Source organism: Anser brachyrhynchus, assembly GCF_964034855.1.
Source record: "Anser brachyrhynchus genome assembly, chromosome: 2".
In the NCBI taxonomy this organism is placed as follows: Eukaryota; Metazoa; Chordata; class Aves; order Anseriformes; family Anatidae; genus Anser; species Anser brachyrhynchus.
This window is the reverse complement of record NC_137695.1, coordinates 129,059,323-129,080,175: the sequence shown is the minus strand read 5'-3', so window position 1 is coordinate 129,080,175 and position 20,853 is coordinate 129,059,323. Positions and strand designations below refer to the sequence as shown.

At 34.5% G+C, this 20,853-nt stretch overlaps 2 long non-coding RNA genes across 2 annotated transcripts in view; one reads left to right on the top strand and one right to left on the bottom strand.

Annotated features, from left to right (window-relative positions):
- The window catches only part of LOC308190358, a 620,619-nt gene that overhangs the window by 300,860 nt on the left and 298,906 nt on the right, over positions 1 to 20,853 (top strand). The gene's annotated exons all lie outside the window — the stretch shown is intronic.
- The window catches only part of LOC308190659, a 45,468-nt gene that overhangs the window by 22,177 nt on the left and 2,438 nt on the right, over positions 1 to 20,853 (bottom strand). The window contains exon 3 of the long non-coding RNA XR_013947447.1: positions 19,006 to 19,083. This is a non-coding gene — a long non-coding RNA (uncharacterized lncRNA). The remainder of the gene's footprint in view (positions 1 to 19,005; positions 19,084 to 20,853) is intronic.

Genomic DNA, 20,853 nt, shown 5'->3' with positions numbered 1-20,853 from the left:
GTCTATAAATAATGTCAAATGCATGATTTCAGATGTCAGCTTTCAATACCAATATTATTAAAATATATATCTTGAACAGCTTTATTCATAAGAAATAGAACAACTGAGTTCAGAAAAGCTGCTATGTGTCTCTAACTAAAAGATTTCAAGATTATTCAATTTTACTCTGAAAGAAAAAAAAAAGAATAAAAGAATAAAAAAAGAATAAAAAAAGAATAAAAAAAGAATAAAATAAAACAACGACTCAAAATAAAGAGAAGCAGGATAACAGGTGGATACTCAACATTTGAAAATATTGGAGATGTTCAAAATTTTAAAGAGTATTTTAGCAGGAAAGACTAAAACTCTTCTAAAAACATGAACCACTTGAAGCACTCCAGTAATTTTCAATTGCTTTGCAATGTGCAAGCAAGGAACCTTGATCACTTTCACACTGAAGCACTTAAGCTCCCTGATAATTTTACATCCTTATATGCCACATATTTCTAGAACCCCATCGTTTCCTAGCTGAAGTGGTTTTAAAAATATGTGAAGTGCTCCAATAATTTTAAATTATTCTGTGCAATGCAAGCTCAGAACCCTGATCACCTTCAAATTTAAGAGCTTATAAAAATTTGAAGTAGCCCAATATTTCTGAATGATTGGGTATTGTGATTTCACGTTTTATAAAATGCTGCCATTTGGAAGGAAGTCTGGTGACAAACTGAAATATGGCCATTGGCTAGCAAATCTAGTCATGTAAAAATATATTTAAAATAATAATAATAATAAATCAGGGAACATGCTTATGCCCCCCACAAAAATCAACTCAGGCAATACAACAAAAAGTAAATGGCATCCTGAACCCCAGTAGAAAGCAAAGGATAAAAGATCTGTCCCAAAAATTCAGTAACAAACTGTATAAATTGTACATACAGAAACAGCTGACAATATGCAGAAGATACAAAATCAAACACTGCATTCCTTTCAGGAGAGTTATAATTATTCATATGTCTAATAGCCTTTAAAGACATATTTTATGGATATTTGTAATTAATATTTCTATTTTGTCAATATGTAAGGAGCTGACAGACATTTCACTTTAATCTGTGGTTGTTGTTTTTTTGTTTGTTTGTTTCAGGGTTATTGTTTTATATAATACAATTGGACAGGAATATTTTCACTTCTACAGTAGAAAATAATGAAAAATATGCTTTATTTACACCAGCAACACTAATTTTTTGAAAAATATGTATCCTTATCTCTTGAAGGTTTGTAGATGGTTTACTATTCTGAAAGGGCTTGTATTTTAACTACGCATGCAACTTTTGGGGCAAAGATGATAGCTAGCAGGTCTATCCACCTGTATAAGGGAGAGTGAGGCTTCTGTATAGGTCACCTCATTTATGTTCATAACCTACACACAAAAAATGACCCCCTCACCCCACTGAAAATAAATATTCAGCTGAAAAAAAATATTCAGCGGTCTGTCAGCTTGCATTTCAATGATTCTCACATACACTCAGAAAAACACATTGCAAAAAATAATCTTATATTCATAATTTTTTGTCCTTCTCTATATTTCCCTTTACCTTCCCCCTTCTTGCACACATACAGTAGTATTTAAATTAGAGAGTTCACAGTGCCAGTGCTTTATTTTTTCATTAAGTTTCCAATTAATACTTAGTTGAGGTCTGCCAGTGGAAAGGAGATTGCTCTCACTCCAAAGCAGAGTCTTGGGAAAAGATAGACCATCTGCAGAAGACAACAGAAAGTACAGAAGTTGCTAGAGTTTCTTCTTTTTCCACACAGTGCCAGGACCTACTATAATCTTCTGCAGTTATTTTGATTAATGCTATGGTTTTGCTGTTGTTCTCACTTTCTGAGAAGCCTGAAATCCACTCAGCAGAGTGAACCATTTGTCTGCTATGGTGCATGCATAACTTCTATTAGGATGAAGAGTGGGAACGGATAAGCAACTAATAAGGTATGCAACCCTTAAAAGACCTTCTTTTTTTTTTTTCCCCTTTTTTTTTTTTTTCCTAAACAGAGTGTTTCCAAAACTAGGTCACAAATTACTTATCAAAGAAACAAGGAAAGGAAAATCAAAGGAAAACACTGGCATCAGATAAAGGCTTCCTAAGCTACTTCAGCAAAAAGACTAATTATCAAACTGAATGAACTATCAAGACTCAACAGAACTCTAGAAGCTGATGAAATGTCACCTCCCGCAAATAGAATATGTCTCCTGTAATTTTTTTTTTTTTTTTTTTTGTGTAGCAGTGGCATGTGAAGGAGAAATGCAACAGTTCTCACATACAGCAATATAAACAAGTAAAAAACAGTAGCACGTAATCATTTTTTCTAAATCAATGTCTAAATATTCTGGACTGGCAAAGAATCTTTATAAAATGTTCGGGATTTCTTTCTGCAGTTAACAAAACTGGAACAAGAACACATCTTTTTCTTAAAACAACATTCAGTTATTTATTGTTCTTTCTTATTATTATGCAACATAAATCTTTGTTTTGTCTTTAGCTCAGGCTTCTTGGAGTGGTAAAAAATTAAACTTTATGTCAGGAATTCTTGACATAACTTTTCATCCCCAAAAAAGTCTATCCCATCAGCAGTAGTTTGCAATTTTTTCTAGAAGATTCACTCATTAAATATTTCCAATGTCCTTTTCCTGGCCCCAGCTTTTAAGGGTAAATCATCATGATTACTAAGAGATGTGTAGGATCATAATTACTACTGGAATAAAGTATACATTAACCTAGATGTGTATTTTCAAAACTGAGGGAAGGTACAAAAAAAAGAAAGGATGTTATGTTCTTCATTTTACCCATGAGGTTTTGCACATTTCTCTTTTCTGTTGCATTGACTTGAAGTGAAAGTTAACTGACCCAAGAGAAGCAGGTTGCAAAACACCCAGTTTAACTTAACAGAAGGAACAGTGATAGCAAATACAAATAATCTGAGCAGGGGCAGCTCTTTTAAATAGAGGTTTAACAAATGTGTTTTAAAGAACTTTGAGTTGGAACGTATTAGGTTTGACATGCCACCAGGAAGACTCATTCTGCTCAAATATGTCATGTTTCATTATTATTGCATAATGTAATATATTGATATAATCAGATGAATTTTGAAAACAAGATGTCAAATATGTGAAATTCAAATGAAGCAAAGCTTGAAAAAAGTCCTCAAAAGTGGCTATGTGATAATACTTTAATTACATATTTTTATCTATTTTAAAAAGTTTGTATTTCTATATTATACTTATTTAGAAAGACATGTTTAGAAAGACTTTGCCTAATTTAACCTCATTTTGAATTGCAGTTGATATATGCATGCACATTTGACCAGAGAGAACTCTCACAAAGTAAATATATTTTCCATGACAGGAAGATATAGGCAAGGAAAGACCTTTTCTTTCTACAATTCCTGCAGTTTCCTACAATTCCTATATTCCTTTTGTTGGGTATGGGCAGATTATAAATATTTTAGTCTTTTTTTTTTTTCTGTTTTTGTTTTTCCAATTTTTAAAATGTACTAGGAACTAACACTTTCTAGAGTTGTGGTCTAGGTGACCCTGCTTGAACAAGGGGTTGGAAGAGCCTGTCCATTCTCAACCATTCTGTGATTTGGTAAAAATGTATGGTTTTAGTACTGAGTCTCCAGACCTTTGAATGAGTTGAGTCTAATTTGAACCACACTGCAAACAGGTATTGCTGACATGTCACTTCCATTCTCACAGTAGCCTTTACAATCTTTATTATTCATAAAAATAGATTGATATAGAATAGATCACTATTCAGATCTGAATATCTGCGGCCTTTCATTTTGACTAGAAGTTATACTGGTTTGAGCCTGCAGTGCACCTTGCAAAACTTTCTAAATTTATAAGAGGATCCAGCTTTCACAGGTAATTAATATTTCTTTTGGGATAGAAAGTATAAAGAAGTCTATACTTTTCTCAAATTCTGTCACTTCTGCAAGAAAAGACTCTCTCTTGAGGGAACCACAGACAGGTAGAATGTACAAAACATCCAATTTCTTGGAGTTGTAGAGGTTTTGAACATACTTAAGCATTCTTTTATCGTCCATGCTGAGACTGGCTTCATGCTAGAGCAGTTCCCATGACTCACTAGTACAGGTGTTCCTGTAATTGTCCTAACTGCTGCTTTTACTCTATAGAAAATACAGCTTGAAAGACAAGATGGTCAACAACCACCTAAATTCAGCCCTGATGTTAAAAATATTAGCTAACATTATGTTAGTGTTATATTCCCAAAAGAATAAAGTAGATTTTAAGAAATAATAATAATAATAATAATAATAATAATTAATAATAATCCCAGTATATAAATAAGCTAAAACGTTTGGAAGCATTTTAGTCTGAATAATTTTAATACAAAAATATTTTTAAAAAACACAAATCAAGAACAACACCAACAAAACATTTTCGTTCACTTTTGAACTATGGCAATAATTTATATGCCAAAAGATAAAAAGACTCTATACTAAAATTCTACTGGTTAATTCAAACTCTTCCTGAAGCACAGCACACAGTAATAATGATGACAACACCTAGCCCAATAATACAAAATCAATGTAATGTGTTGAACTGCTATCCAAAGCAAATCTAGAATGTCATTTCGTTGATTGTTAATTAAATTGACACCTGTCAAATCAAATCCAAACCAACTAATACCAAACAAACTTTATTTTATGTGGAAAATTAAAGCTATTAAATAAGTATTATATGTACATATATATAAGAGTAGTAGTTTTGATGGTGTTAACATAGAATCCCAACAATTTTTACACACTAGGCTTTGACATATTTAAAGAAAAGAAAAATCAGACTATAAATTATATAAATATAGCTTTTGCAAATGCTCTTTTAATTATTATTGATCAAAACCTTGGCATTCAATGTCTAATTAAACTAAAACTCTGCTTTATCTCCAGTGTACTGAGAAATCATTGCCTGAACTTAATTAGTACTCCAATCACACCATTCTTAATTATGACCTGATCTTTGTAGTGCTTGATACACTATTTTATTGAGGCTTTTAAGAACAATTTGACAAACCTCAAACAAAATCTTAATTTCAAGGAGATATTTCTGTTTTATCATATATTATACATAATGAAAATGAAAGTGTTCCATGAAGCATTAAGGCAAATAATAAAACAAACAAACAAAAAAAAACACTCCACTTTTGATGTTTCTTAAAAAAAAAAATAATAATAATAATAAAATAGAAGAGTAAGAAAATAATCCAGAAATATTCCCTCTGAGCCTCAGTATATAACTACATCATGTAGACTCTTCATGCTTTGTTTTGTTTTGTTTTGTTTTATTTTGAAACTCCTTTTGCAAGTCAAGGCTTGATGTCTATTTCACTGACTGACTAATAATATTAGAGACTGCAGTTTCTTAAAATACCTGTTTTATAAGCACAGTGGTCTGTGCTTGTTAAGAAAATACCAACTGTGAAAGTTAAGAGCTTTTTATACCGTGAATCAGCAAATCTCCTTTGGGGTAAGAGACTTAAATCGTGCTTAGTTTACTGAAATTTCTGATTACCTCAGTGATAATGAACTGAAAGGACAGGTAGAGCTGAAAAGTTGTTTTCTTCATCACTCTAATGTGCTATACTTAGTGATATAAATGAATAGGCTGGTACTGAATATTTTGGGTTTGCAGGGTACAGCTAAATTCACAGGATGCTGTTCAAATAGAGAAATGAGTTCCATATGACTTATGTAAAATAACTGAGTTAGATCAGGCTAACAATCCTGTATAGTACATTTACTCACATGCAGCACCATTTGTTTTGTTGTTTATTTTACTTCACATATCAAAAGTTTAAGTTCAATCACAATATGAAAGAAAGAAAGAAAGAAAGTGGGCATAGCAATCTAATAAGAAGAAAGAGAAATCATAGAACACCATATGGGAAAAAATATTTTCAAGCCTACATTATGAGAGATCTGAAGATTTCTTCCAGTCTTAATTCAAATTATTTTCCCATGGTTTTGACAGGTTTTCTGGAAAAAGAAAGTCCACTAAAACACCCTTTGTAAAGGCCAAGGACCAGAGGAAAAGCAACAAACTGGTGGAAACTGATGCAAAAGTTTTGGAATTTTACTTGGCAGAACCCAAATCATAGTCTATGAAAGCAATTTATTCTTAAGGCTACAGTTAATAGGGCTTGACAGAGTCAGTTAACCTGTTGGTCCAACTACATATTTGCCCTTAGATACTACTTAAAACATAGATAAAATATATGTGGTACTGAAGTACATTGAAGCAGTCTCTGCTCACACTCCGGACCCCCCTGTCCAGTCCACAGATGTTGCTGTAACAACATAAACTTGAACAATTCTACAGCAGATTTTAAGGACTGGAGTCATTCAAGCTCTATGACATTCAATTTAATCTTCTGTACAGGTGTTTCATATTTCTTATATACCCATTTTAAATGCTCAGTGAAGTAAGCAATGTTTCCCTCGATAGTGAGTTATTTAGAAAAACAGCACATTGTAAATTCTCTTTCTAGTAGTCCAAGAAATAGTTGATGCAGTAAACTTCCAGTTCTAAACTATAAATAACTTGTGGCAGATATGCCTTTAATTGCTGAATACAGAAACTAGATCACTTTAATTGAAAACAATTGAGCCCCATATTTACAAATATAATATCTACCTAAAATTCTTGCCTATTCAAAGTACTGTTGCTGAGTCTTTGAATGATTTTTGGCACTCTTCATAGAAAAGGCAAGTGCAAATTTAGTCTTCTTTTCAGATTTGGCAAAAAGATTGCCATCAGTCTGGTCAGAGACTGCCAAGATCCTTCAGCCTTCCTTTGCTTATATTGCTCGTCCAAGAAAGCTAGGGAAAGGCATTACATAATCTATTACACACTTCAGAAAAGACACACTTTTTATCTCACTATTGATCTAAAAAGTGATCATGAAATCCTTTTGCCTTCACAGACAAAGATTACTCACAGTCCTTAAACAATAACTTGAATGTATGTAGCATCTTCTCTGGAAGTCTACTTCTAACAAGTATGTACCATTTTAATTTAAATCTAATGGAAATGAAAGGAAAAAACAATACAGAGCTTTTATGATGCCTTTCCTAGAGTACTGTGAGGTTGCATTCCTGTCTAACACCAAGCTGTCCTAAGTGGTTTATAAATATGTGCTCAGCTCTCGACCACAGAATAGTTAAAAATACTTGCATATAGTTCTGATATGCAAATATGCATATATATACACATACATATACTTCTGATATTCTTGTATTACCACATGTATTTTGTTTATCTATTTCTTTTTAATTCAAAGAGGAGTAATGCCTCTGAGGTGTATTTGGAAAATAGATTTCATATATTTTAAAGTGGCGATAACATACAGGATTCATTCTGACATCGTTTTTAGAGTTTTTAACTGCTCAGAAGAGATTGCAGTGGTCTTTCTACCACATATATAGAGACTGTGAGAGCTAATGATAGCCAAATAGCATTATTCAAAAACAAACGGGAAAAAAAAAAGAGAGAAAGAGAAGAAATGACTACTATTTAGAAAAACTGTTGGATCTTTGAAGCTTAAATCCATTTGCATTTGATCATAAATATGACTTTCTGTGGAGGAGGGAGGTGGAGAATGAGATATGACCAAAATTTCTGTTATCTGAAGTCACTTGGCTGTCTAGAGTTGCTTGATCATTCTGACGTGCTTAATTCTAGTGTGCTTCAACTTTCTTATTTAAATCTCTCTTCCCATCAATCATTAGGGCTTTCCTTCCTGGGTCATTGAGAGCATAATACTTCATTGTGTCAGCTGAAGGTGTGCTGACCTACTTTTCCTGGTTAATTTCAAGGGTAGGATCAGATGTTCCATTGCTTTTAGTAATTGATCTAACGATAGATCTTTACTAGAGCACCCATGACATGGTCTGAGGGGCATTCCAAGCATCACTGACTTCAAGGTCATAATTGAAATGAAAAATTCTCCAATGAATTAGGTAACTTGACTGCTTAGTCTGCTCTTAAAAATGATTCTTTCAAAAACATATTGCTTTTGTTTGATAAAAATTGGGTTTTACTGCAGAAGATCATGTAAAAATTGCTGCTACCTTTTGGTGTGTAATATTATATTTGATGTTAGGGGTGTCTTAGCCATCTTAAATTTACACTAATTACCTAAATAATTAGTGATAAGTTACAACTCAAAACAGATTGCAAGATACAAAACCAGAAGAATCGTTGATGACGGAAAGAAAAAAAAAATGTTATCGAAGGTGAAAAGAAATAGTTCCAGAAAATAATATCTCAGGAACAGACTGCTAAACTGCTAAGGAGAAGAAACACTACTCAGTTTGTTCATGCTTTCTTCCTCTGGCACACCACAAAATTTGATTTTTCAGGTCTCATTCTGCATTGTGTTTTCACTAAATGTTACGTCAATGCAGATACTTCCACAGTGGAGGATATATACACCTGCCAGGAGAGCCAAGATTTTTATTTTTATTTTTATTTTTTGGCAATGGTCTCATAATTACCAAAATAAAAAGGGGAAGTATCTGCCCAAAAGACAACATTAATATGCACAGGACTTTCATAAATATATAAATAATGTATATATAAAATGCAAAGTGAAATGTAGCTTGATAGCTTCTGAAAAATATTACTCCTGAGCCATTCATTTTCACCAATTTTCTATTATTCCAGATATTGAACATTATATGCCCATAGAAAACAAAGAATTCAGTGTCTTTATAAATAATAAATAATATCATTCACATGGATAAGTACATTTAGATGTTCTTTTTCTTTATTAGTTTACCTGCTTTAGTAAAATTGATTGTATTTTGACTAAACAAAAATTTGTTTTTGTAATTAGTCTGCATAAACTTATGTAATATCTCAGCCATGCAAACACTGCCAAGTTATATACTAACAGTAATAATAACACATTTATTCTTAAAATCATTGTATAGAATATAAATGAAATGACGTGTATCTTAAGAAAATCAAAATATATGTTTATCAATACTATTATAGTTTATTTAATGAATGACTTCTATTAAAGCCCATATTTGAGATTTTTTTTTCCAGAAGTCTACAGTAAAGTTCAAGATAAAAGTGAATGTTTTTACAAATGTATTCATCATGTTTGTCTTTGAATATAATTAAATTGATTGTGAGGCGTATTGGAATCCTAAAGAAGTGTAAGTTTCTATAAGTTTTGTTTATATAGTCTGTTAACAGAAACAAGGCTTAAGGCATATGTATTCAATCAAAACAGTTCAAGTTTCCTATAGTCAACATGATAATCCCCATAATCAGTTCAAAAACAATCCCGTGGCTGAAATATAGTCGCATAAAATTTGGTTGAATAACTGTAAAACAAACATCACATACATGTCACTAACAAAAGAAAGCTAAATTTAGCACAGTGTTATTTCATCTAGGCCTTTTGAAATGTATTATATTTAAACATATCATTAAGGAATACAAAATTTATTTATTTTACATACATTCATGCTTTGTGATATTACTAAAGGTTACTCCCCAAAAGAAATTAAGAAATAACTAAAATTAGAGTTATCTTTCATATTATTTAGGAATTGGCAAAACAATAAAAAACACCACCCAGGAGACAGACACACATCAGTAGTCTTAGACCATTTGTAAAGATTTTCTGGGGACTGGCAAAGAGAAGGTAAAATCTGCTACATTATACTGTTATACTATGTGTAACTGTGTGAGAGAAACAGAGAAAACAACAGAGGGATTGACAAGGACAGGAAAAACCCTGGAAATTATAGCCCTGAGAAGGAATAATGAAAGAATGGTGGAGACTGATCTACAGAAGAAAAAATAAAATAAATAAAATAAAAATATAATTCATATAATATAATATAATATAATAATAAAATAATGTGATTCCTACTGTATATAAAAAAACATTTTGGGTATCTGATGAACTGGGTCTTTAAAGAGTAAACATGAAAGATCTTTCTCCAAAGAAAGATCTGCCTCCACTGCATTATATCATTACTGGAACAACCCTTTTCAGATTTAAGTATGCTGACCACCACAACCAGAGACATAAAGTAATTTTACCTCACTACTGAATTCCTAAGTTTCACTAGATGTTAGCAAAGAGACCCTATTATTGCTAAAACATTTATATTAAATTAATTTTTTTTAAATACTCTCAGTTAGATCTTTCCAAGAACATAAGATACCTTCAAATATGCTTCATTGACAGTACTGTTAATACTGCTAAAACCAATTTAGAAGATGTGGAAAAAAAATGCTTCGGTTCTTGAAGGTGAACTGTAGTTTCTTTACATTACCAATATGACCTAATGAAGCAGACAGAAGGTGGAGATCTGTGATGAGTGATGATAGAATTCAGATTCTCAGCCTGTCTGAAACTGTACTGCTAGACAGACAAAGGTTCCATCTGCTTTACTATTGAAAAGGCATGACAAATTTACAGTTATTTTAACATAGTCACCACATCTCATGTCAGCAAATCACAGCAGCACATCTCTCTTATCATTCATGGGTATCACTGGACTCAGTACCTATTACCCCCTATTTGCCAATGAGGACAGTTTTGAAGTCTGTATTAGTCATAACTACCCACTAGAAGTGTAACAAATTTTTGCCTCAGTTCATGCAGAGGAGAATGCAAAAGGCAATTTTCCACTAAATACTTATTGTGGGATACGTTAAGTGTGTATAAAGACAATGAAAGGAAAGGAGAGCTTCCTTTTCAGCTGAATGCTTTGGTGCCTTCAGCTGACAAGGAGGTTGGCCTTCCAGAAATTTTCTTGAATCTCTGCCTAGAAGCATCACTTTCATCTTACGTTTATCACAAAGTAATGACTTTTTTCTCAAATGGCGTATATCTTCCAGGCACTTGCACCATATAGTTATGGAACTGACATAAATCTGACATAAATCAGACTTTTAGAATGAAGAGTAGATTAATACATACTCTTAAATATTTAAGGAATGCTTCAAACCAAAAAAAAAAAAAAAAGAGTACATTCTAGTAAAATAGGCAGGATATAACTTAACCATGATTATTTTTATTAAAATATCTACTGATGGTTTATCAGTGGGTATATATTTTTAAACTTAGGCAGTGCCAAAGGCACTATCTTTACATTCTTTGTAGTTGATACAACCAGATATAGCAGACATCATGTTAAAAATAAAATATTTTTGCAGGAGAAACTGCTGCTAGCCAGATTTCAGTCTTCACATCCTCATTCAAGCTTTCTAGTCCAGCCATCGACTTGTATGATTCTCACTGTTTATTTCAGTGTGTATCTCCTGAGTTTTCTTTAAAAATATATGAAGACATTACTGAGGACCTGATTCAATAAAAAGTATGTCCAAACCTCCATGCCCTGGAAGCTCAAACAATGTTGCAAAAGCTGCAGAAATGGGACATATTTTCTATTGAATTGGGTACTGAAAATGCTCATAAGATTTTTGTATTGATTTTTGTAACATCCAGCAGTGAAAGACACAGACAATATTAGCTTCATCCACTACAGGCCTGTGGATTTCACTTTGTGCATACAACAGGGTATGGAATGGAAACAGAGAGCAACCAACTTAGAAACAGGGTGCAGGGTTAATTCTAATTCATCATAAAAGCAAATTTGTACCTTATTACAACATGAGCATTTACTTGACAGATAACTTTAGGTATCAATTATTACACAAGAGTAAGTGTGGTTATAACTTCACTTTGCAATTTTATATGTTTTCACTTAATGCTAGCATTATATTTTGATGTATGAAGCTTAATGAGACAATATAGCTTCGAATTAAAAAAAAAAAAAAAAAACAAGGTATCTCAAGAAATTAATAACTTAAAAACAACAACAAAAACTTGTTTACACAAAAATAAATCACTCGAAAGCCAAAAGCTCAAATTTCTCAGCTCCTAAAGAAGAATAATTCTACTTAAACAGGTGTTTTTTTTTGTGGTTTTTTTTTTTTTTTTTTTTTTTTTTTTTGTGCAAGATGGCCAAGAAAGACTACAATAGTCATTCCTTTCCCTCCGTAAATGTAGTGGTTCTCTAACAGCAATTCCAATTAGCTCCATCCTTATTTTCAGTTTTCCAGGAGATTCAAAGGGCATAATGCCTAGCAGACTGTCACAGCTGATTCTCATGTAATACTTGAGCTCAGTGGTTGCATTATATTGCAACTATCACTGTCCCAAATAAACTATTGCAAAGCTACATTGAGCTCAGTGATCTTCCAAGTCAACCAGTCAACCCAGCCTACTCCACCTCTCTTTCCAGTTACAAAACTACAGCTGTACCTAAAAACTGACCTCACACACAAACCCATTTAAACTTTTCAGATTTTTGTCATGCAGCTTCAATGATATGAAGCCTGGCTGCTTCAGTGATATGGAGCCTGGCTGCTGCCATAATAATTTGGATCAGTAAAATGGCTGAGGTACTCTGTTCCCTCCTAAAAGGCTTTATACAACGTAAAGGAATTGGCAAGGCATTGTAACAAGTGAACAAGGTTCTGGAAAATCTGAGAACTTTATCTGGGGTGAAAAGTTGTGATTTTCTGTATATGCTGCTAAAAGGCACTCATCAAACACTGGAAGTGTATAACAGCTATATAACTTCCCATTAATTAAAAAAGTTGGTCTAAAATTCATGTTCTGGAATTTTAGACAATAGCTTAAATAAAGCTTTAAATAAATAAATAAATAATTCCTTGGGCAGAATGAAATCCTACTTGCTTTTTCTAAAATAGATCCCAGAAGGATAAACATGCATTTCAGCACTCATCCAACACAAGGAATTTCTATTTTACACTTTTATCTTTTATCTACTCTTATACGGCATCAAATCCTTGCCATATAAGAGGAAATCCTTGCTGTATAAGAGGAAAACAAGAAAAGGCCTCAAATTTCAAGATTTTTGTAAGGGTGTGGTGGTTTAACACTAGCAGGTTTAAGTTACACAACGTCCACGCTGCTCTCTCATTCCCCCTCCTCAACAGAACAGGGGGAGAAAATATGATTAAAAAAAACCCTCATGGGCTGAGACAGAGCCAGGGAGATCACTCACCAAAAACTATCAAGGGCAAAACATACTCAGAATGAGGCAGAGTAATGTAAGTTATTGCCTACGGATAACATACTAGAATGGTGAGAACTAAAAGCAAACTAAAAACACCTTCCTCCCATATACCCTCTTCTAAATCTTCCCCCTGAACAGTGTAGGGGAACAGGATGGAGCTTGTGGTCAGTGCCTAAAGCTTCAGCTCTGCCTGTCTTTCATCTTCACTCTCTTCCCCTGCTCCAACTTGGAGTCCCTCCCATGGGACACTGTCCTTGCAGAATTGATGCTCCTATGTGGGCTTCCCACAGGAAGCAGCTCTTCAAAAACTGCTCCAAGATGGGTCCGTACCACGGGGTCCTTCCATCAGGAGCAAACTGCTCCAATATGGGTCCCCCACTGGCAGCAGCTGCCCCCCAGATCCCCTACTCCTGCTTGGGGAGCTCCTCCACAGGCTGCAGTTCTGGCCTGGGACCTGCTCCTGCGGGGGCTCTCCATGGGTCGCAGCCTCCTCCAGGCCACATCCACCTGCTCCACCGGGGGCTCCTCCACGGGCTGCAGCGTGGAGATCTGCTCCGTGTGGGACCCATGGGCTGCAGGGGGACAGCCTGCTCCACCAGGGGCCTCTCCACAGGCTGCAAGGGAACTTCTGCTCCAGCGCCTGGACCTTAGTGTCTGCAGGGCGGTTTCTCTCAGATTTTCTCACTCCTCTCTCCCAGCTGCTGTTGCACAGTGCTTTGCTGTTGTTGTGACTGTTTTTTCCCTTGCTTAAATCTGCTCTCCCAGAGGACCAACCAGCGTTGCTCACTGGCTCAGCTTTGGCCAGTGATGGGTTCCTTTTGGGGCTGGCTGGAGCTGGCTCTGATCTGACATGGGGCAGCTTCTGGACTCTGCTCACAGAAGCCACCCTTGCACCCCCCCCGCTACAAAGCCCTTGTGATGTAAACCCAGTACAAAGAGGAACATCAAATGAAGTATAAATAACCTTCATTTTCATAGTTTTCATTTTCTCTTTGCACAATGAAGATATCAATAAGACTCTAAATCTGAAATCCCAGAATCTCTTTATGACTTCACAGCAGTTTTACAGCAGCAGACTTAAAATTGTTGGTGTAAATGTTTGTCTCCCCGAAATATATACATATATATCCACAGAAATTAAGATGTAAAGAAATCCTCCCTTGGCATTGTCGTGTAGTTTACAAATGAGCACTATGTCAGCAAAAAAAAAAAAAAAAAAAAAAAAATTGATCATGTTTGGCAGTTGCATTTTTTTTAAATTGTTATCTTGTGTTAATAGGGACCAGTTGCATTTTTTAAAATCCTTAGGACTTAAACATGTTTTTACTTAGAGAATACCTCGATTGCAGCAGAATTAGAAGCAAGGATAACATTACATACCTCTCTACATGTTGGAAGAGCTCTGGATTTATTATTATTATTATTATTATTAACAGATACAAAAGATTTTTTAAACTCTTTCTCCTAATTGGGATTGTTTCTGCTTAATGTAAAGTTCAATGTCCCAGACACTTCCCCTAGCTCCAAGAAAAACAAACACAACAAAACAAAACAAAAGTCCTTTGTTCTGTAGAGAGAATATTTATAGAGAAGTACTAACATAAACAGCTAGTATTTACTTATTTATTTATTTTAAGATGATAGATATTTGTCAAATATTTGTTTTACCTCAGCCATACTTGTAATTTTTTTTGCTTTTGGAAATATAAATCTATAATCTATTGAAACATAACTCAAATATTGAAAAGGATTTTCATTTTTAAAATTAATGTTTTGACCATAAGGGTATCTTGATATCAAATACAATAATATAAAGTCACTTTTTCAATTTTAATTGAATACTTGCTTGTTTAAAACTTAGTTTATGTGTTAACATCATTTTTTTCTGCCCATTTGCTTGAAAACAGAGAACAAATTCAGTCACAAAATATTTTATAAATTACATAACATTTATAAGATGGTAATCCAAGAACTGCAAAGAAATTGATTACATGAAGGTTTTATATTACTAAATAAACAGAAATCCCACCATAGTATGGGACAGTTTAAATCCAAATTAGACTTTAAGTCCTTTGATTAACATTTTATATGTCATCTGATTATTACTTAAATACAGATTTTCTCATTGATGTTTGTGTGGATTGAGTATTTATGGTCACTGCTTTTTACTGTTCTAACATCAACAATGTCCAGGCTTGTTACCCTTTATTACATACAGTCAGCTGATGTACTATATAGCCAGTGGCCCATGACAAAAATGGACTGTACAATCAGAACAGTAAGAAAATCAAGTTGATACAACTAACAATTTCTGACAACAGATTTTGATGGAAATGGAACTATACATTTAAACTGACTGTATTCAAATGCCTAAAGAGGAAAATGTATTCATTTTTTTTTTTATTTTAAATATTGAGTTCTAAAAGTTAGATCAAGATTCAGAATATAGTGAATAAATTTTCAATTTACAAAATACAGCAATCTGCTGCTTTGTCCTTTTGGCCTTCATATTTTGGTTTTGACTGATGTAGACCAGAACACTGTCCTTCAAGGAGGATTGATGGTTGTGGGGAAAGGAGAGGTATCCATCCTCAGCCAGAACAGGTCCCAGGAGGCAACTGCTACAACTTCTAACACTTTATTATTGGTTAATTTGGGGGCTTCTTTCACTCAGATGACATAGCTACAAGGATGTCACTGCACAAATCAATACCTACTGCCTTGCCATTGATGTGCCTGCTACCTTAAACAACAACAGCTGTGTCTACGATCATCTCTGAGCTGTTCAGGATACTAATTATTGTAAGCACACTACTTCTGATAACAAACTGTCCAGGAAAATGCTCTCCTCTTAATGCATACTTGAGGAGCTTACTGCACACTCTCTAGTAGCCTTTGCCATTCCATTTTCTTTCTGTAGTGTTTCCAGAATGATTTCACTACTTTTCAAGTTAAAATTCATGTGTACAACTGGCTTTAATGTTAAAAAAAAAAAAAAAAACATTTTGAATTTATTGAAAGAGGAAACTGCCTATAGTAGTTCTTAGACCAAATGTGGGATTAAGAATCAATATTTTAAGAAGGCATCATATATCTCACATACATTTAAATTTCCTTTTCCTTTTTATGTTTTTTGTTGGTGGTGGTGGTTTTTAATCCTAATGTGATGATCCAACATTTTTTAAAACAGCATATGTGAACGAGTTAAATGTACATTTTAATTCTCTTAAGTGTGTTGTTGGAGAAGCCAAAGAGTAGACCTGAAAGAATATGAGGTTCTTTGCAAAAATTTCTCATTTATTGTGAAATAAGTGGTGCATAAAGACAATCTTGTGCGTGCATTTCAGTCTCACAAGATACAGAAAATTGCTCAGCTTTGCCTGAAAGGATATCACATTTCTGAACCATGCTCCAGCACAATTTAAAAGCGTCGTCTACATACAGTATCACAGATGTGCTGCTCTGCTATTATTTCTTAGGGGAAATCATAACATTTTCTGCCAGAGGTAAGTCTGCCTTAAAACATGCTCATAGTTTGGAAGTCAGGCAAAGATATCTATGAATTAGAGGGAACATTAATGTTTTATTGAAGGTTTTGAGAAAGTATAACATTAGTATTAGTTTCTACAGGGTATTTACCTGTTTGCTTATTATTATTATTATCATCATCATCATCATAATTATCATTATTATATTTATTTATTTTTCATGAAGATTCGCTAGAAAAGTTTAGTTAAGTCAACAAGACAAAACATTTCAGTTTTCAGCATGCCTCTCGGGATACCTTTGTTACCCTTGTCCATTCCCTCTGCTCTGTTCTTGGTCTCCACAAATCCCACTTCCCTCCACGCTCTCCCAGGAGCAATCACTTTCACAATTATCCATGTCCTTCAGAGAAATGCAAGTGCAGTCAAAAATGCTGCTGCCACTGACTTTAAAATGATAACATACTTTACCTCAGTTTTGTATCCTGATGACTGCACATAGCACAGTTAGTAAATATTTCAATAAATTCTGCAAGTGAATAACTAAGGGCATATTCACAGAGCAGAGAGCATGAACTCATTCTGTAGGAACAAGCCCTCTATACAAATAAACCATATTAAAAACTTACGTGCCTACTGAGATGTCTCAAATTCTTTAAATGAATCTTTCAAAAGGGTTAAACAGACAATGCAGATTCACTTAAAAAAAAATCTTATATAAAAAAAAATCTTATTTAAAAAATAAATAAATTAGAATAAACCTCACCAACTCACCAGAAGGTCTAAACGAACCATGGCTGCTACAGGTTAAAAAAAAAAAAAAGTCCTCATATGAATAAATAATATAAACAATATAAATAAATAAATAAACCAGGTCACTTTCATGGTGAATGGATGTCAAAAGTTTCCCACAGGTTTCTGGACAGGGGAGTAGATAGACTGATATATTCATAATCCATGAAGAAATGCAGAATCCTTTCTATACCAAATGATCAAATAATAGGAGGTAAAACGCAGTGCAGATAAATAGGTGAAGCATTTGTAAAAGAAAAAAAAAAAAACACACAAAAAAACACAACAACCTAACTTTCCATATAATGAGGATGTCTGATCTTATTATTGCTACTCAGGAATAAAATCTGAAGCCTTTTAACCAGTTATTTATACAAAATGACTAAACAAATAAACAACAAACAAGCAAACAAAAACACAATTTCAAATCTCAGTAGCATTATTAAATAAAATAAAAACACTAACAATGTTAAAAAATATTTTGAAAGAAAGAAATTTTAAACAAAAAGCATAATTACTGCATTTCACTGAATGGTGTGCATATACACATTTTAGAGTACGCTAACTTTTGGGCCCCTTGCTACAGGAAGGACATTGAGGTGCTCAAGCGAGTCCAGAGAAGGGCAACGAAGCTGGTGAGGGGTCTGGAGAACAAGTCCTACGAGGAGCGGCTGAGGGAGCTGGGATTGTTCAGCCTGGAAAAGAGGAGGCTCAGGGGTGACCTTATCGCACTCTACAGGTACCTTAAAGGAGGCTGTAGCGAGGTGGGGGTTGGCCTGTTCTCCCACGTGCCTGGTGACAGGACGAGGGGAATGGGCTAAAGTTATGCCAGGGGAGGTTTAGGTTGGATATTAGGAAGAACTTCTTTACTGAAAGGGTTGTTAGGCATTGGAATAGGCTGCCCAGGGAAGTGGTTGAGTCACCGTCCCTGGATGTCTTTAAACGACGTTTATATGTAAAGCTTGGTGATATGGTTTAATGGATGACTTGCTAGTGTTAGGTCACAGGTTGGACTCGGTGATCTTGGAGATCTCTTCCAACCTGGATGATTCTGTGATTCTGTAACTCCACAGAAGCACTTGCTCAAAGTACATAAAAACAAGACTCATAGCCCAGAACAGAGAATGCAAACTGAAGCTGATATTGTCATTTTTCTCCAGACTGAGATACATGGGTGATTGAAACCAAGTGTTACATCTGAGAAGCCCTTGTTTTTCAAAGTAATTTAGCATAACTAGAAAATGCATTAATGTAGATCTGCTTCTAAAGTTCATTAGGCCTTTGGCTACCCCACAAAGAAACTTCCCTTTATTTCATAGGCCTAATATATTCTAAAACACACAAAATTGGAGATTCTTTGGAATTCCAGCTAGGGCTGAATCAAAGCCTATCTATATTATAGTGATGCATGGATGAATAAGCATATCAATAAATAAATGTTTTTACACATTCAGTGAAAATAACGAAAAGGAGAGGCGAGAGGAGGGGAGGGGAGGCAAGGGGAAAGGGAAGGGGAAAGGGAAGGGGAAAAAAAAAAAAAAAAAGAATCAGGCATCTACATACTACAGCAGCTTTAACAAAGTATCTGTACCTGAATTGGTTGAGAGAAAATGGAGGATGCAGTCCTGACCCCAGCGAAGTTAAAATTTTGCCACCCGCTCCACTGCAACTAAATTTATCCAGAGCAAAGGAAAGAGAGAAATCAGGAAAAGATGTCTGTAATATGAATTACAGCCAAACATGAACTACAGGCTTTGAGGAAAGGTTGAAGAAGCCTTTCTAAAAAAAAAAAAAAAAAAAGTAGCAGTAGGTCCTTGCTTCCTCCCTGCCCCATTTAGCAGCTAAATAAAGACAGTCTTTCAGGGCTTGATGTGCAGAATGCCTCAGCATTCCTCTCACCCTGCTTCCCTTGGAAATAATCCATTGTTTTCTCAAGCCAAAAGCTCCTTGAAAAGTTTCAAAATAAGTACTGCATTTTTTAAACACATGTTGTGTTTTGCTTAAATCAGAAAATAAGTAGGAGATGTGTTAACTAAATGAAATGTATACGAAAACTAAGAGAAGTGAGCTCAATCTGAAGTCAGTAATGGCATTATCTAACAGCCTTTAAAAGAAATAAGTCATTCAGCAGAATTCTTGAATGGGAACTTTTAAGAATTCCTGCACTTCAGAACTGAAGCAGTGATTCTCAGCAATCTTCAGGTTGTCAAAGTTTTAAGTGAGAAAAAGGAAAAAGTGTGGTTTATACAAGCAAGATACATACTGTTAGTTTCATATTAGTAATGGAGCACTGATACAGGGAAAAATGAGTATTCAGAAATTAGGGTTCCCTTTTTAATGTCCCTGTACAGCTAAACATCCTAATCCAGTCATTCACGTTCACAAATTTTTATAGTTGTGGGGGACCCAGACACGTTTAGCAGCTCTTGAGTGGCTGCAATATTCAGAGGGTGGAGAGTGCTCTTGCCTGGTAGGTAGCTCACTTTTATTTTCATTTCCTGTTCAGGAGTGAGATTACTGTTTGGGGAGAGTTAAATCTATTTCAGGCATAAGAATCATTTATCCCTGGAGGTGCTGAGCTTCGATTAATAGCTCTTGGATTCTTCTTATTCATCTTAACTCCAATTTGTACTGCTTGGCACTAAGGGTCCAGTTTGTTCCTTTCTTCATTTTCAATTCTCCCTTCCCCCACCCAGTGCAGTGTATCAGAGAGAGCTTCCACTCTGCCACCTTAGTTTAAGTATATATTTTCATGTAAAGTTAATGTTTTACACTTGATTGCTCAGTATTTCTCTCAGGTGGAGTATCCTACATAACTTGTATGACTTTTTGATGTTAATAAAAGTCTGAAACAATGTTAAATCAGAAATAGATCCACTCAACACGTTATTTTTTAAAGCTAGCTATAAATTAGATATGACATCCGTTTCAGTATTTAATGTCTCTCGATTTTAATTCTTGTGCAATAAAATCTTGGCCCATGTTACAGATTAACCACCTGTAAAATTATAGCTTTGTATACTGAATCCATTTGCAGCTGTAATACAACTACAAGTTTAATCCAGCACTCTTAAGCTTCATTTATTCTGTACAGTTCAAAAGCACTCAAATCAATTTGCTGAAAATCTGATAAATAGTTAGGGCTAAAATCTACTCTGAGTGTGCATCTCACTTAAGGAGGGAGATTCTGGATCATCGTTCCTTTGACTGAAGCCTAAACAAGAAGTCCTTAACATAACTATTCCATTGTCTGCTGCTTCAGTAGGTTCAGCTACTCACTGACAAATCACACTTCTGTTTTTCCATAACCAGCAGAAAACAAAGTAGTCAATCCCAGGAATTGTGGAGTGGGACCAAAAGCCTGGCTACAACACCATTTTTAGCCGGTCTGAAACATTTGTTAATTCAAAGTTCAGCTTAATTTCTGTTCTCCTAATGG